Consider the following 19320-nt stretch of genomic DNA (forward strand, 5'->3'; position numbering starts at 1 on the left):
CTCAACATCTAATGGGGTACTGGTACTTGTGGATATGTGATGGAACCTAGAACGGGCCGGCACTGGCTCGTGCACTAGCCAGACCTCTATCTCACGCGCTCACAACAACCCCACGGCCTCGTGGCCAGGAGTGTTGATGACACATACATTGCCTTCCTAGACATCTTGCGTTTGTATTACGTCGTTTGTAGTCCACTATTCTCTCACCCACTACTCCTCAGAGGGAGTCCCTTACACATTGCCTAATGGTACGAAGCACAGACATAAGGGGTCCTCCAACGGCTGAGTGCTGCCACCCCTCTACGACTCTCCTACACCTTGGGGATTGGCCCCTCGATGCGTCACTCAACATATAAACATGTCGCACAAAATCCACTCAAGGTACCATTTAATTGTATACAAGAATGTACCATTGTCCTTACTTCTCTTTCCCCTAGACCCCACGACTAGCCTATGGCTTAGGGTGTCCTGTCTCTCACTCAGCGTGGGTCAAGGTCCTAATGAAAACAATTGCTCTGCATCCAGGATTTCTGATACCTTTAAATATTTCCATGATTTATGCATATTGTGGATGCCAAGTGCTCAAACAATTATACAATCAATATTGTGCACATGTGGAAAACATCCTTTCAATGATTTTCAACTACCGTTCTTATGCGGCGTTGCACGAACCTAGCACCGAGGAAACCCTCGTGCTACTAGGCTCTTATTTTATAATTATTCACCGACCTATATGGCATGCAAACAAAAACAGCAAGCTTTTCATCATTTTACTCCGCATTTAGACACATTTTAACCACTCTACCCTCCCATCGATCAAATGTTGCATTGTTGTATGGATTTATAGGGCATTTTGCCATCATTTTATGTATAAGAAACGGAAAAAGACACACTAGAACAAGAAGGTGGGGATGAACTGAGGCAAATCCTCATGCTTCAGTCCCCACAAACATTCACAAATATTTGTCTTAATTTTCATTAATTTTCCGCACCCAAAATGCATTTTTTCCCTATTTTTTATGGGTTTTCTCTATTTTCCTTGTATTTTCCCTTATTTTTTGCATTATTTAATTACTAAAAATTCAAAATAGGTTATGGGCTATGGCCCTTAGTTCCTTTTTGCAGCAAAAATGAAAATTTAGTTGGTGTTCCTTATTCATTTTCCCATTTTTATGCCCAAAAACATAATTTTCCCTTGATTTTCCATATTTTACGTGTTTTAGTGTATTATTTTGAGTCAGAAGATGCATATTTTTCTGATTTTCTGATTATGATCAACAAGTACTCATGGAAAACAGCAACATAAACAATTTTTAGCCCACATGAACAACACTTTATTAATCAAAAGCCATAAAATCTCAAATTTTCTTTGAAAAAATTCAATTACCGCTTATTTGCGTGTTTCGGGTTTCATGTCCATGGCTGCAAATCTGAAAATCAGCAGCACTTCATGCTCATGACGATCACAAATCACCATTTCCAGCCTGTGGAGCAATCCGATCGATGCCGGACAAGCCTCCATCATTCTTTCTTCTTCCTTTCTCTTCCCACATGAATTCCCCCTTAGAAGAGAGAGAGGAAGGAGAGAGAAAGACTGATTTTCTCTCTCCCTCTACAGGCTGCCATTGACTGCGTGGAACGGAGCGATACGGAGCGGATGATGAGTGCGGTTGCCTTCTGCAATTGGATCCATGGCTTGTTTGTAAGCCTTCATCTTGATTTGTGGGGGGGGGGGGGGGGGGCGCCATTTTTTTCGGCGGCCTGCAATAGCCACCGCCCCCCCCTCAATCACGATTTTTCAAGGGGAGGGTGCCCCTTCACAAAGGCACCCCCTCATTTCTCAATTTTTTGGGCACCTCCCTGGCCTTTTGGCCTTTTCCCGGCTCCTCTCGCATACGACATCCAAATCGCAGTCTGAAAATTTCTGTGAGCTCGTCTCGATATCCCGCACTGACTGATAGCTCCACTGACCACCACAGGCGCATGGAAAAATTACTAAAAATCCGCAAGTGTTGCCCGGGAGTCCTTAGAGCATTTTGACGCTTAAAATCGTCCTAGGTCGAGCCGCCGCCTTTGACATTGAATATTTTTCCCTTGATATTCATAATTTTTAGCTATTTTTAATCACTTCCCAGCACCAAAATTCCGCTCTCATTGGCGACCACGGGATAGGGTGACTCAGCCCGTCGAATCCACAAACATATCTGCACATAAACAACCAAAGAAGCATCAAGCTGATACAAAATAAATATATAATAAAACTCAGCACAATGCTCCCCCTACCCCTGGACAGAACCAAGACATGACATCCACAAGGTGTAGGCCTAGCATCATCTAATAGAAGGTCCGAAGCGAGTCACTAACCAACTGCTCCAACATAGCCAAACTAAAAAACCTTTCAAAGAGGTTTCCCTAGTGGTAGTCTGAACTACTTACCAACTAAAGACCACACAACTAGGAGCTCCTATAAGGCGAGGACTCCTATAGCCTGATCAAGGAGTATTTTCTTTCAGTACATTTCTTCTTTTAGGGTTTTTATTTTATTAACATACTTGGGCATGTAAAAAGGAGGGAGCTGAGCGTAGTGACCCAAGGAGAACAGGGCATCGGTCTCAGGACCTATCTCGGCACCCAAGAACCTACCAAGCCCTTGCAAGGCGACACTTAATCCTTTTCTAACGCTCACTTTTATTTTCGCTCCAACCTTCCTTGTTTTGTCATTCATTCTTTAGCAAGAAGCCACCCCTAGGAAGACAAGGTATCGGCCCCGGGTCTGATTCGTCCCCAGGAACCTACCAGGCCTTCACAAGGCAATGATCAACTGCTTATATATTTTCATTTCTTTTTCTTTTCTTTGATAGGGGTTAGAACCCCTTTTTACACACCTTCATATTTATATTCATCTTTTAGGATGTTCAGGGTTTCTTGGCATCATTATTATTATCTTCTGGCAGGCTTCTCTAACTGCCTCATTACTAACAAGAACTCCTAGAATGGCTGCCTAGCAGGCTAGCAGAACAGGGCCACTCGGACTTCCTTCTAAAACAGGTCTTTCGATGCCTGACAATGTCTTTACAGGAGGCAATGACTACTCCGACCTCCCTCAAACAAACTTAGCCTAAACTTGGGACTTCATGCCTTGGTTGCCGGTCCCCAACAAAAATATATCCCCTCGACAAGTACAAATACACATATAACAGGAAAGAAAGGTACTCGTAAAGGAGAGGTATCACCTGGACTGGCCACAAGAAGCTTCCATTGCAGCAAAGGCTCCTCCAGGCTCCACCAACATTCACGAACCACAAAACCTGTCCAACACAACACTTAAAACAAAAACCCGATTAAACGCACCCGCACTAGATAGGGAAATGGCCCTCTTGGCCTAATGAAATGAAACACTTCACTACAAAACTGAATCGGCCCTCTTGGCCTAATGAAATCAAACAATACTACTCATAACATCCTCCTGGAAACAACTATGATAGACATCAAAGCATACCATTCCCAGGGGAACAGAGGCTCATAGCCCTAAACTAGGTGCATTAAATTATGACCCATCCCTCCTGCGTATATCGCAAGAGGTGTTCGCACCACATGTCGTCTAATCAGTCTGTGGGTCCAAGTTAATAAAGGCAGATGAGTCTCGCTTACCCTCTGCATCACCTAGATCAACCATCGTCTGCCAAAGAGGGCATGTTCAGAAAGAATACCCCACAAACGACCAGGTCCTGTCTCATCGTCAATAGATATATCGGGACAAGGGCCACAATTAAAGAAGAGGTCTTCTTCATACGCAAAATTAGCCAATGAATCGGCAAACTGATTCCAGTTTCGTGGAATCAGCTGAAAAGACACTCTATCAAGGCAGTATGATGGTACATGCAAAGGATGGGGTTTCGTACCATGTACATCCCATTGAGTTTATTTAAAACCAACTGAGAGTCCCCTTTCACCAATAACTGGCGGATACCACCCTTCTTTGCAATATTCAAACCCATAATCAGGGCTTTGTATTCGGCCATGTTATTGGTAAAATTCACCCTGAGATAAGCAGCTAACTTCATGACAATGCGTCGTCGGGGGTCTCGGATGACAACACCTACACTTCCTTTTTTGCATGCACCCCTGGACGCCCCATCAAAGTACAAGGTGTACGTCCATAAAGGGTTTACATATCCCGCCATCCTGAACTCTACTCGTAATTATGGTAATCGAAATTCAACATATTCAACGGATGGACTGTAGGCTCCATCCCTCCATCCTCATTGAATTCAACAGGGATGCTCGTCAAAATTTGTAGGCAGTGATGGCAGAAGACCTTGATCTCCCAAATAAATGTCCCGCCTTCTTGCTCAGTCACCTTATATCCTTTGCTCCACCAAATGAGCTTTCCCTAATGATACCTCTGTTCTAAATATGGGTGTTCTAAATAAGGGATCAAACGACCCATCAACCTCTATCACAATTTCCTTGCAGATATTTGATCGATCTCTCCTAAACCTGCAAGGCAGTCATAGTATTAGTGCAATCAGAAATAATAAGGTTTAATCTTATTAAGATTAACCTTATTTTTAAATTCTACCCCCTCAAGGTCACCTAACAAGACTGTGGATTTATTCGTTCCTATTCTAACGATCCTATAGGGCCCGTCCCATTTGGGCTATAGCTTGCCTCGAAATAATTCACGTCGTGCATCATAATACAGAACAAGCTGTCCTTTCTTGAAGGTGTATTTCTTGGCTTTGAGGTCGTGTAACTGCTTCATTCGGTGCTTTGCCACTTCTTGGTGCAATAAGCTCTGCAGCTTAAGCTCATCTAAATGTGCCAGTGTCGTCAAGCGCTCAAAAAGTGTGTCTTCATCACTCAAAGAATGATTGATGGCAAACCGAATAGTCAACAGTTCAATCTCTAAAGGAAAGACACACTCCTCCCCATATACTAACTTGAACGGGGTATGGCCAGTGGCTCGTTTGAAGGTCGTATTATAGGCCCACACTACCACGTATAACTTTTTATCCCAATCTCGTTTCTTTTCCGACACAATTTTGGACAGGATGCCCACAAGCTACTTGTTGGTGCTTTCAACTTGCCCATTGGCTTGCAGGTTATAGGGGGTTGTCTTGTTATGCTTGATTTGCCAAAATTCTGTCAAACCTTTGATCACCTTATTCAGGAAATGGGTTCCGCGGTCCAACACTAATTCTTTCGGCGGATCAAAACGGCATATTATCTACTCTAAAAGGAAACTAGCAGTTTCTTTAGCATCATCTTTCCTTGTTGCACGTGCTTCTGACCACTTTGTGAAGTAGTCAGTTGCTACAATGATGTACCTCTTTTGCGTAGTCGACGACGGAGTAATAGGACCCACAAAGTCTATTCCCCACTTCTCAAATGGAAGTATCGCCATAATAGAGGTGAGTGGTCGTTTCCTATTCTCTCGACTATCATGTCGTTGACAAATATCGCATCTCTTAACATACGCAAACGCATCCTGGAAGATGGCAGGCCACCAATAACCTGCTCTTAAAGCCTTTTGTGCCGTAAGCCATCCAGCAAAATGGCCACCGCAAGCAGAATCATGGCACTCTTCCAAAATGAATGGCACCTCGTCAGGCATCACACATCGGCGATAGATGTCATCAACCCCTTGCCGATATAATCTACCTACGATCAAGGCAAACTTTAACGCTTGCTGCCTAATTTTCCTTCTCTCAGGTTTAGATAATTCGGATCCCGCCTCTCCCATCGATAAATAATGCGTTATTGCAGCGTACCAGGAGGGAATAGATGCCGTATCTATTTTAAATAACAACTCCATGTCACTACCTTCAGCCACAGATTCTTTCGGCTCCCCAAAGTCCACAAGACATTCCACGATGCCTTGCAACCTTGGTGTCTTACTACAGATTTCATAATGAAACTCCTGCAAAGTGATTAACCACTTCGCTAGACGATCAGGCGGCTGTAGCTTATTCATCAATAGTCGAAGCCCCTCCGCCTTCGTATAAAGCACGACTTTCTCATAGAGAATATAATGCCTGAATTTCTTGGTCCTAAAGACCATCTCTAGACACAACTTCTCCATGTAGGTATAATTAATTTCGGATACCCCCAGCTTCCGACTAGCAAAAGCAATCGAGTGGTACCACTTCTCTTCCCAAATTTGGGCTAAACAGCAGTTGATACTATACATGGTGGCTACTGAGAATATATAGAATACCTCACCTCTTTTAGGTGCTTTTAAAACGGGCGCTCTTGCTAGCTCCTGTTTCACATCCTCGAATGCTACCTTACAAGGGTCACCCCATTCAAACAAACAGTTAAAGGACAATAAATTTGTAAGCGGCAACGTTCTTTTTGCCAAGGCGTTTATGAATCTACGGTAATAACCAACCAAAGATAGAAAGCTATGAACTTCCTTCGGAGTGCGTGGTGGACCCATGGCAACTATAACTTTGACCTTCTCGGGGTCTGTTGCAATTCCTACCCAACTGACCACATGACCCAACAATAGCCCATAAGGTACTCCAAAAACACACTTCCGTGGGTTTAGGGCGATACAAAACTATCTACAGCGCTCAAAGCATTTTCTTAAAATGATCAGCTGCCTTCCTCTCACGGTGGCAGCCCCTAAGTCATCAATAAACACCTTCAACTCTTCAGGGGATATGTCACCGAATGTCTTATCTGCTGTTCGTTGCCACGAACCAGGCGCATTGCATAAACCAAAGGCCATCACATGGTACGCAAAAGTACCAAATACAGTAATAAAAGTTGTTTTCAACTTGTCCTCTTCTGCAATTGCCATCTGGTTATATCCTGCAAAGCAATCCATAAATGAATATATCTCCCTACTCGCTAATTGATCCAAAATCTGGTCAATAAATGGCAACAGGTAGTAGTCCTTAATTGTCTGCTTATTCAGCTCCCTAAAGTCTACACATAATCGGATTTGATTATTTTTCTTCTTTCTGATCACAACTGGCGAACACCATTCCGTGTGTTTCACAGGAAAAATCAAACCCGCGTTTCGAAGCTTCTGTAACTCTTCAAACAGCCCATCCCTTAGTTCGAAAGGCATATGCCTTACTTTCTGTCGTACAGGACGACTGCCCTCTTTCAACGGGATTGTATGAACAGCAAGACTAGGAGGAATGCCCCTCAACTCATCATAACTCTAGGCAAAGATATCACGGAATTCCTAAATCAAGGCCACATAGTCCTCCCTTTCTGCTGTGCTGAGCATAGAACCTAATTTGATTGGCTGCGAATCATCAGGCGTACCAAGATCTAGCTCGATAACATATGCATCTCTTATACGATCTTGGCCCTCTATTGGCTCGTTCAAAGTAATCTGATAGATGTCTTTCGTGGTGGATCCCTCTTTGGACTCATCACTCGATGATGTCTCACTAGCAGATAAATCTTCTAATGTCTCTAATTCTGTAGAAGATAGAGGAGCTCTCTCACTCTGCGGGGACTCAGGATAAGCATCAACCACCACACGCTAGGCACCTCTGCCGAATATTAGTCGACCGGCGGGTATATCTACTTGGCAGTCCGCTTGCAAGATCCAAGGTTGTCTGAGTAATACTTGGTAACTTGGACGGCCTGCAAAATGAATCACCCTAAAGTCCAACAGGCATTCTACATTTGCAACAGTGACATGGACCTTAGTAATGCAGCCTTCTGGCTGTCTCAAACTATCATCCGCCATTCTGAGAATTGTGGAGGTATCCTTCTGGATCGCAAGACCCAACCTTTCCATCAGTTCAGAACTCATAATGTTAACAGATGATCCCATGTCGACAATGGCATAATCTACTAATATCCCATCGACATAGGCTGCAACCCTTGGGCAATGCTTCTCAGCATGCTTGAACCAGTCATCACCAACTCGCGCAATACCCAAAGGTTCTATGATATACTCGGTACGTAGGATCTTTCTAAATTCCTTGCGTACTCCTGGGGAAAGCTTAATAAGCTGTAAAAGATTCACATCCGGCTTGACTTCGCAAAGAGAGCTCGCCAAATCAAATTCATGATAGTTCGATAGAGCTTGCTTTTCACGCCAAACCATCCGCTCTTTAGGTCGCTGAACCGGCTTTATTGCCTCTTTCTTAACTTTCACCTTCTTCTTTGGTGGTTCCTTATCGGCTTTACTTTCTACGAGCTTCAAAGGTCCCCCTTCCATGGTAGGATCCAAAACTTGCGTTCCTTTGTCGCCTTGTCTAGGGTTTCCGTCGACAGGCTTATCCTTGTCGGCTTCTCTAACCTTTTGACCTCTTGTAAGAACAGCTCGCAGATTAGAGGTTTCAGCATCATTAACGCATACAGCCTCAATCAAGCTAACCCCACTACCACTAGGTAGCTCCTCCACTGTATTCTTTGGTCGTTGAAGTATTTGTTTAGGCCCGTCTTCTCGCTGGGAATCATTCCCTTGGGCACGATGATTAACAGGCCCTAGCTGCTGACTACCGCGCTGGAGGGAACTGATCTTACTCCAGCAAGTAGCTGCTAAATGGCCGGATTTTCCACAGATGTCGCACTTAACATTTGGGCAATTTCTTGGATAGTGCTGCCCACCACACCATTTGCAACTAAACCTCGAAGGTGCACCCTCATCTGGGTATCTACTTCCTATCAAATTTTGTTGTTTTTTAAGGAAGTTGACATCAATGGCTATTTGCCGATACTGCTCCGTAATCATGTCAGTATAATGCTTCATCATGTCCTTAACCTCGCCAAGAATATTGGAAGCACTCGACTCATAGCCTTGGTCATTACCATGTCGTTCCATCGGCCTAACAATTCGATTAGGCACTGGTTGTTGAGCCACAGGCATGGTATTAGAATTGACCACCTGGCCCCCACCATTTGGAGCCATTTGACTGCTCGTAGGCATCGACATGCTAGGGGGAGCTGGTAATAAAGGCACATTCTGCATTATGTTCCCTCTCCCATTAGGGTTAGCCATCGCTATCCCTTGGCTACCACTGCCATTGGCCGTCGCCATATTGTTTCCCAGTACTAAACCCATATTTGAATTGCCTTGAGAAGCATAGGCCGCTTGTAGTCGGGATTCCACCTCTTGTTCTCGTGTAATGGCAGTATCTATATCCCCCAAGGGGACACTACTCAACTGCAATTGGATATTAAAGTCCAAATCCTGTAGGAAATATTGCAACTGGGCAGCTGCGGGGATAGGAATAGAGGTGTCCAACTTACGGAAAACCTCTTTTATTTTCTTTGCATAAGCACGAATATCCTCGTGTGGTTCTTGGCGGGTCACGTTGAGTACACGCAACCAATATTGTCCACCCCTTTCAGGGGCAAACTCCCTTCGAAAAGCTCCATAAAATGAATCAATATTCAATATGGTTCCGGCTTCTAAACCATGATACCATATAGCGGCTCTTCCTTTGAGAGTCATGTTGAAGAACATCATTAAATGTCCTTCTTCTTGGATGCGACAGTTAAACATCAGCTTTTGAAACTCCCTAATGTGGAGTTCCGCATCTTCCTCAACTAGCCCATTAAAAATGGGTAGCGGGTAACCTAGGGCTGGCAAATCCGTCGTTCCTGCTGGAATTGCAATAGGCTGCGCCATGCCAAAGATTGGATTTGCACTAGGAATAGGGGACGGTGGGGTTGCACCTCCCGCACTTGATGTAGACTAGCTTATGGAAGAAAGGGGAGCACTAGAGCTTCCACCTTCTCCTAACTTACTGCTTCTGGCCCCAAGACCACTAGATCCACTCCCTCGTAAGGGTTCAGCACCAATACGCTTAGGGGAATATCTCCTAAAAATTTCAGCACACTGCCTAGCTCTTTCGTCTCTTTCTTGCTTTTGGATTTCTGCTAGACGATGCTTATCGTTAAATAACGGATCAATCTCAGTATCCTTTGGCATAAACTGCAAGTTGGTCCCTAGACAACCAGGATTCGAGGATCGCCACTTTTAAGCGGCTCCCGACAGACGCACCATTGATGGAACCTAGAATGGGCCGGCACTGGCTCGTGCACTAGCCGGACCTCTATCTCATGCGCTCAACAACCCCACGGCCTCGCGGCCAGGAGCGTTGATGACACATACATTGCCTTCCTAGACATCTTGCGTTTGTATTACGTCGTTTGTAGTCCACTATTCTCTCACCCACTACTCCTCAGAGGGAGTCCCTTACACATTGCCTAATGGCACGAAGCACAGACATAGGGGGTCCTCCAACGGCTGAGTGCCGCCACCCCTCTGCGACTCTTCTACACCTTGGGGATTGGCCCCTCGATGCGTCGCTCAACATATAAACATGTCGCACAAAATCCACTCAAGGTACCATTTAATCGTATACATGAATGTACCATTGTCCTTACTTCTCTTTCCCCTAGACCCCACGACTAGCCTATGGCTTAGGATGTCCTGTCTCTCACTCAGCGTGGGTCAAGGTCCTAATGAAAACAATTGCTCTACATCCAGGATTTCTGATACCTTTAAATATTTCCATGATTTATGCATATTGTGGATGCCAAGTGCTCAAAAAATTATAAAATCAATATTGTGCACATTTGAAAAACATCCTTTCAATGATTTTCAACTACTGTTCTTATGCGGCGTTGCACGAACCTAGCACCGAGGAAACCCTCGTGCTAGTAGGCTCTTATTTTATAATTATTCACTGACCTATATGGCATGCAAACAAAAATAGCAATATTTTCATCATTTTACTCCACATTTAGACACATTTTAACCACTCTACCCTCCCATCGATCAAATGTTGCATTGTTGTATGGATTTATAGGGCATTTTGCCATCATTTTATGTGTAAGAAACGGAAAAAGACACACTAGAATAAGAAGGTGGGGATGAACTGAGGCAAATCCTTATGCTTCAGTCCCCACAAACATTCACAAACATTGTTCTTAATTTTCATTAATTTTCCGCACTCAAAATGCATTTTTCCCCTATCTTTTATGGTTTTTCTCTATTTTCCTTGTATTTTCCCTTATTTTTTGCATTATTTAATTACTAAAAATTCAAAATAGGTTATGGGCTGTGGCCCTTAGTTCCTTTTTTGCAGCAAAAATGAAAATTTAGTTGGTGTTCCTTATTCATTTTCCCATTTTTATGCCCAAAAACATAATTTTCCCTTGATTTTCCATATTTTACGTGTTTTAGTGTATTATTTTGAGTCAGAAGATGCATATTTTTCTGATTTTCTGATTATGATCAACAAGTACTCATGGAAAACAGCAACATAAACAATTTTTAGTCCACATGAACAACACTTTATCAATCAAAAGCCATAAAATCTCAAATTTTCTTTGAAAAAATTCAATTACCGCTTATTTGCGTGTTTCGGGTTTCATGTCCATAGCTGCAAATCTGAAAATCAGCAGCACTTCATGCTCATGACGATCACAAATCACATTTCTAGCCCGTGGAGCAATCCAATCGATGCCGGACAAGCCTCCATCATTCTTTCTTCTTCCTTTCTCTTCCCACATGAATTCCCCCTTAGAAGAGAGAGAGGAAGGAGAGAGAAAGACTGATTTTCTCTCTCCCTCTACAGGCTGCCATTGACTGCGTGGAACGGAGCGATACGGAGCGGATGATGAGTGCGGTTGCCTTCTGCAATTGGATCCATGGCTTGTTTGTAAGCCTTCATCTTGATTTGGGGGGGGGGCGCCGTTTTTTTCGGCGGCCTGCAACAGCCGCCACCCCCCCCCTCAATCATGATTTTTCAAGGGGAGGGTGCCCCTTCACAAAGGCACCCCTCATTTCTCAATTTTTTGGGCACCTCCCAGTTCTTGACCGGCCTTTTGGCCTTTTCCCAGCTCCTCTCGCATACGGCGTCCAAATTGCAGTCTGAAAATTTCTGTGAGCTTGTCTCGACATCCCGCACTGACTGATAGCTCCACTGACCACCACAGGCGCATGGAAAAATTGCTAAAAATCTGCAAGTGTTGCCCGGGAGTCCTTAGAGCATTTTGACGCTTAAAATCGTCCTAGGTCGAGCCGCTGCCTTTGACATTGAATATTTTTCCCTTGATATTCATAATTTTTAGCTATTTTTAAGCACTTCCCGGCACCAAAATTCCGCTCTCAATATGGCTTCCTACGTCTTGGTAGAGTTATGTGGTAGTGGTTTGGGAGTAGCAGGTTGAGATTTGGGTTGATAAAATTGGTCAGTCTTTGTGGCCATAATCAGTTGCGACTCCACAGGCTTGGTGTCTCGAGGCTTATGCGGCTCTAGGCCTTGACACGTGGTATGGCTGGGTATGGTTAAGCGTGAGGGCGGCATTTGATTAGTGCCTTTGGCTATTTTAGCCTTAGGGATTCATATCCAGGCATTACCCTCAAAATAGCCTTGTGCTTGCAATAGGGTCTTAGGCACCCAACAATGCAGCTTGAACATACCTCGCTGTCTGTAGCTTTGTCTTGGCCTCCTAGGTTTTGAGGTTGCATTCTTAGCTTTGCGATGATGTGGCCGATTGTTCCTCACTGGCAGGTCTTGATGTCTTGGTACCAATCTTAACTAGGGTGTGTGGCCATTGGCTTTGGCCTTAGTGGGTTGGTGGCATAGAGGCTTGGTGGGTTGTAACAAGTCACAACCCCCTCCTTAGACTTGGTTGTAGGCATTTCTACCGGTTGGCTTTATGAATCTCATAGGAGTCACGCAGCCCTTGTTGAAAGTTGTTACTAAGCAAACATTGCCAATGGCTAGGTGGATATGCTACGACTCATAATCTACATTGCAACAAGCTTGCTTTTTAAAGGTTTGACCTAGTAGTGACTCTCTACCTGCATCTTTAGTGTTTGGAAAGACATAAAATATCATTGGTATGCTCTCAGACTCGATAGAAACTGCGGCCTTGCAATTCCCTAGGAGTGCTTATGATCAGCCCCCATATGGGCTTAGTTTGGTGGTAGTCAGCTGTAATTGTGGTTTGTTAATGTGGGCCCAATGATCGTTGTCGCAGTGCGTAGGGTTGAAGGTCACCCATAGGGGTTTGGCAAGAGAAGAGTGTATGGGGTTTCAAGAGCTTAGACTTTGGAGATGGTAGAGATAAGAGAAGGGTCGAAGGTTTCAAGCCAAGTTCTTGAAGATAAGAGACAGCAGTGTCGTACTGTTGCGCATCCGAGGTGTGAAATCCACCAAAAGGCTGTGTGTGTGATATTTGTTACTTTGTACATATTTATTTGTTGTGTTTGTATTTTATTTTGTGTGGGCAGTAAAGTGGTGAGGGGTTTGGATCAAGAGGAACTTATCTATAATACTCTGGTTGATATGTATGCTAAGCATGACAGTCTAGAGGAAGCATGCTAATTCATTGATAGATTACCAGTCCACAATGTAGTTGCATGGACAGCCATGGTTGGTGCATATGTCTGAAGCAGTGATGGTCTTTCTGCTCTTAAACAGTATGAAAAAATGCTTGATGAGGGCATTAAACCAAGCAAAGTCACCTACTTGTTGGCATTCAAAGACGTGCTTTGAGCGAAGATTAACTTTTTTCAGAAGGTGTTGTGAGGCTTCCTAGATTCCATACTTGTGTTGGCAGTGGAGGAGAAAGATTGCTACCTGAATGGTACTTCGAGAAAGGCATACTTGTGTTGGCAGTGGAGGAGAAAGATTGCTACCTGAATGGTACTTCGAGAAAGGCATTGAACTTATGCTTAGTACTGAAGTGGTTAAGGTCGACCTTGTCAGCAAAACCCTGACAAGTGCTGCTGGAGCTGTTTTCACCTATGGATCTCTGATTATAGCAACAGGGGCCACATTCATCAAGCTGACCGATTTTGGCGTTCAAGGAGCAGATGCCAAAGGTATTTACTATTTGAGAGAGATTACTGATGCAGATGCTCTGATCGAGGGTATTCATGGAAAAGAAGGCGGGTCAGGTATAATAGTTGGGGGTGGTTACATTGGTTTGGAACTTGAAGCAGCTTTGGCCCTGAATAACAATGGTCTATCCAGAGCCTCGCCTTTTCACAGCAGAGATAGCAGCCTTTTATGAGGGCTATTATGCAAATAAGGGAGTAAAGATTGTGAAGGGAACAGTTGGCACTGGCTTTGAGAGTGATGCATCTCGAAATGTTAAGAAAGTGAAGCTCAAAGATGGGCGAGAATTGTCAGCTGACGTGGTTATGGTTGGTGTTGGGAAAATTGGCCCGCTTTTCTGAGGGGGAACCGTATTTCTGGAGGAGAAACGCAAAATTGAAGTCTGATGGCACCTCTCACAGAATTTGGCGCAGGCGGAAGATTTGGAAGAGGATCGAATGTTGAGTCAAAAGAGAAAGCAACGAACGGAAAAAATAGAGGGAAAACAAGCTTTTGGGACATTACGGTGGAGGAGGATGTGTCAAGCTTGTTGATGAAGGGCCTACAGAGCTGTGAGCACATTCTGATGATAGCTGAAGTTTCTGGCTTTTGCGCGGATGCAAAGTAGTTTTTCACAGGGGACCACGACACCCTTAATCAGAAAGCCCAGCGAATTTTATCATCTAGCAGCCTAATTAGGCCTCACGACATTTGAATTGTGCTTTTGGATCTTCAAGACTGTAACCAGCAGTCAGTCAAAACTGCTGCCTCAACAGTGAGTGAGAAGATTGCTAAATTCAAAGAGGCGTTCAGTTTGTTCGACAAAAACAGGGACGGAAGCATTACCACAAAAGAATTGGAAACTGTGATGCAATTCCTTGACCAGAATGCAACGGAGGCTGAGCTGCAAGAGATGATCAATGAGGTTGATGCGGATGGAAACAGACACTGATTCTCAAGAGTAATTAAAGGAAGCCTTCAAGATTTCTGATAAAGACCAAAATGGCTTTATTTCTGTAGCAGAGCTGCGCCATGTGATGACGAATCTTGGAGAGAAGTTGACAGATGAGGAAATGGATGAGACAATTTGTGAGGTAGATGTAGATGATGATGGACAAGTAAATTATGAGGAGTTTGTGAGAATGATGCTTACCAAATGAGCCACTCTTTTTCTGCATCTGGAGAAATGTTGTGGTGGACATTACCTGCTATGCCAGCAAGTAGTTACTGATGATTTTTATTTTAAAACCAACACAAAGCCAATTCTGTCTGTACTTCAGCAAGACCCTCACATACAAAACTTGGTCACTTTAGTTTGCTGTATGGTGGCATCATTCACTCTTGCAATTGACCTCTAATGCTTTAGTAGAGAGCTCCATTTATGTAACGTGGTACAGTCTGGTGCTAGATTACTGGATTCAAGGTGTTTTTGGAGAAGGTCTTGTGACAGGAATGCTCACTTCTCCTTGCCAAGGCTGCACCCCTAAATAGGCTCTTTTAGCTATTCTGAGGGCTGAGATATAGAGCATTGTTGTCCCAAATTGGGTTCAGGATTCTCAAAGGCTGTGGATGTGAACATAGACAATAATTACCTGTCTGAATCAAAAGATCATGCTGTCATAACAGAGTTCAGCTCTTCTGATGTAAAAGAGGGAGTTGCTAAGCTAGGAAGCTGTTTGTCTCATCAGTCTTCTGAAGAGTTGTTGGAATGTAAATATGAACGTTGTGGAGGTTGCCACTGTAAGCTGATTTGACTTTCTATTCGTCTTCAATTATTGGCAGAAATAAAAACAGAGACTTGACATCATTTTCTCATCTTGCTTATTTGCTTGATTGATCTTCTATCTTGGAATTTCTCAAGGACCTCTGTGGTCACGACTTTGCTTTCGAAAACCCTTCGATAGCAGGGTGTAGGTAGATTTAAGGAGAGGAATAGACAAAAGAGAAGGGGTTCGAAGAGATTGAAGATGTAGAAGAATACTCCCAAAAAGAATTAGAAAATATAGAAGAATACTAACAAAGATGAAGCCTATCAGTTTCTTTCAGCATTATGAGAAAATATAACTCTAATAGATAAAAACGTATACAAAATAATACCTTCCTCTATGTTGCTCAGATCACCAATCGGATGCTTCCAATGTCTCCAAAAGGGGGTTAAATACTAGGACACCTGGCCAGAATTGTGCCAGATCACTCCTTCTTCATCTCCCACTTTCGGAGTGTTGTTCACTGCCTGAAAACAGTGATCGCGTATCACGCGATTTCGCTAATCTCTCTTTTTACATAAAATCCTTTCAAATTAGCTGAAAGCTACATGCTTTCTTTTACATGTCATTTTAATCTAGAAGTTGTCTATAGATTTATGGATTTTTTACAAGAGATAATATCTAGAATATAAAAAATGGACTAAAATCTAATATTTTTGAACCATGGACACTAACACTGATGTCTAAAATGGCATTAGCTCTCTAAATCTAAAAGGAAGCCACACTCTAGATTTTTTTACACGGTGTGCACATAGTGGCACGACATCCACCCCCTCCTAACCTGCACATCCTCTGGCATGTGCCAAAGTCTTACGGATTTACAGTGTCAGAAGAAGTATGTTCTACCATGTCAATGTCTTCATCTTCTGCCTCTTCTTCTTCCTCTATGTCTTCATGCTCTTGAATTATATTCAAGTCTTCAAGCTCATATGTTGAACTTTCTCTTCGTTTGAAGAGCTTGATTCTTTTTCCAAATATGGGTATGTTGATGCTTGTTCCATCCAATTCAGCCAATGAATATATGGCATGGTCATGAATGACCTTTACCACATATGGGCCAAACCAACGCTTTACCATCTCCCTAGAAGCACTGTATTGATTGTCTAGGCTGTTGTCATAGACAAGAACCCAATCATTTTCTTGAATTGCTCTTGGCTGAAGTCGATGTCGCTTATCAAATATTCTTTTATTCTTTAGTCTTGTTGTCTTTAGCTTCTCAATAGCTGCTTGAACATCTTCAGGCCTTCTTTCTAGTTGCCATATTTGCAAAGTTAGCAACTCTTCTCTACTGAGGCCTTCCTCCCAAGGTATAAGACTCCATGTGAGAATAGATTCTTCAATTGGCATAATTGATTGTTGTCCATGCATAAGTTCAGCTAGCATATAGCCAGTCACTGAACTGTGAGTAGTCCGGTTAGCCCATAATGCAAAAGGTAGCATTTTAGGCCATTCTTTGATTTTTCCTCTACAAGACTTTGCTAGAGCTTTGAGAATAGGTTGATGACCTCTCTCAGTCTTTCCATTGCCTTTAGGGTTGTAGGATGATGTTAAAGCCAACTTAATACCCAATTGAGCAAAGAAGTTGCGTGCCTCATCAGCATCCAACTCTCCTCTATCTTCCATTAATTTACCCACATAACCATATCTACAAAACACTTCTTCAAGCAAAAAACGACAAAGAACTTGAGTGGATTTGGTTGTTAAGGCTTTTCCTTCAACTTGATTGGTTAGATCTTCTCTTGCAAGCACTAAATACGCATATTCCATATTCCTGTAGGCATGGTTATAAGATCAATAACCCATCTATAATGTATAGACAAAGGATAAGTTGGCTGTAACCCATCTCGATGCTTGACCATAGAATACATTTGACACACATAATAGGTTTCAACAAAATGTGCTATGTCCCAATACATGTTTTGTCACCAATATTTTTCTTTGACTTTACTAATGGTTTCCCATATGCCTCTATGGCCAGCCCATAGGCTTTCATGAAATTCCTTCATTACCTATTGTTGCAATCTTTTGTTACCTAAAACTCAGACAGGCGCTCCTTTCTTCTTCTTTGCGTGCTTCCATAGATGTCTTTCTTTAAGAAAAAAGCCACAAGCTTTCCTCTTGATATATTTGAACTCCTCATCAGTCCAAGTCTCCTTCTTCTTCATTGTACTCAAATATTGGCCGATCTTTAGTCAATATTCTTCAAGGAAATGAACTAGAACTTGAGCAATGCAATGAGCATGCTAGCTTCTGATTGACCATCTTGTTGTTTTCAGCTTTGGACCAGTATATGCTGTAACTGAAAAGGTATTTTCAGCAACCATGGAATGAAATTCAGCAAGTATAGATTCTTCAGCTTCATCTTCTTCCATCAGCTCTTCTTCATTGTCATATCTTGCACGTGATAGCATGTCAGCATCTGGATTTGCCTTTCCTGCAATATGTTTTAATTCGGGGTCGAGAGACTTAATATATGCAATCCATCAACTACTTATTGGTACTTTTGACTTGTCCATTTACTTGCAAATTATAGGGGGTTGTCTTGTTATGCTTAATTTTCCATGCTTCAGTCAGAATTTTAATCACTTTATTTAAAAAGTGAGTTTCATGGTCCGATACTATTTCTTTTGGTGGACCAAAATGGCAGATGATTTGCTCTAGTAGGAAACTAGTAGTCTCTTTTGCACTGTCCTGCCTCGTCACCCGTGCTTTTGACCATTTTGTAAAGTAATCAGTTGCTACTATAATATACCTCTTCTGAGTAGTAGACGACAGGGTAATAGGACCCACAAAGTCAATGCCCCACTTCTCAAATGGAAGGATAGCCATGATAGGTGTAAGTGGGCGTTTCCTATTCTCTCGACTATCATGTCTTTGACATGTATCACATCTCTTGACATACTCAAAGGAATCTTGGAAGATGGGTGGCCACCAATATCCAGCTCTTAAAGCTGTTTGTGCCATTAACCGCCCAGCAAAGTTCCCTCCACAAGCAGAGTCATGGAACTCTTCCAAAATAAAGGAAACCTCGTTAGGCATCACACATCGGTGATAAATATCATCAACACCCTGCCGATATAATGTTCTTGCAATCAAGAAAAATTTTAATGCATGATGTTTCATTTTCCTCTTCTCCAATTTTGATAAAGTAGCTCCAGTCTCTCCCGTAGAAAGATAGTGCGTTATAGCAGCATACCAAGAGGGAATAGATACCATATCAATCTTGAACAAAGTCTGCATGTCACCTCCTTCAGCCAAGATCTCTTTTGGTTCTCCGAAATCCACAAGACACTCTACAATGCCCTGAAGCTTTGGCGGCTTGCTCTTAATCTTGTCAAGATTGTGGGAGAGAAGGAAGGAGTCTCACTTGAAGCTTTCTTGCTTGCACAATGGGGGAATACACACAAGGGTGGAGGCTGAAAATAGTTTTCCTCTTCTTAGTTATGTAAGCCAAAAGAACTCTAGTACAAAGAAATAGAAGAACCCTAGATATGGGTCTCAAACCAAACTCAACTAACTAAGGTGGCATACTAACTGAGCCACGAACTAGAGTAGATAAGGATAGCTATCATGTAGCTATTATTCAGGGGCGGTGTACCGACCGCATCTGCAACTGACAAGTCGGTGACATAAATACACAACGGTCACCCTGGCGTATCACCAGTGGAGCTCGATATCTCAACACTCCCCCTCGAGCTCAATCCCAATTCCTGCACACCAAGCAGGTCTCTGAA

General features: G+C 43.0%; 2 pseudogenes; both read left to right on the plus strand.

Moving 5' to 3' along the window:
- Positions 1-13584: 13584 nt before the first annotated feature.
- On the plus strand, positions 13585-14016 carry LOC148008662 (monodehydroascorbate reductase 3, cytosolic pseudogene; annotated as a pseudogene).
- A 101-nt stretch (positions 14017-14117) lies between these two features.
- LOC148008663 (calmodulin-like) lies at positions 14118-14980 on the plus strand (annotated as a pseudogene).
- Positions 14981-19320: the final 4340 nt, after the last annotated feature.

This window comes from Lygodium microphyllum, unplaced genomic scaffold (genome assembly GCF_053477565.2).
Source record: "Lygodium microphyllum isolate KBCC unplaced genomic scaffold, Lygodium_microphyllum_v1.1.10 scaffold_95, whole genome shotgun sequence".
NCBI lineage: Eukaryota > Viridiplantae > Streptophyta > Polypodiopsida > Schizaeales > Lygodiaceae > Lygodium > Lygodium microphyllum.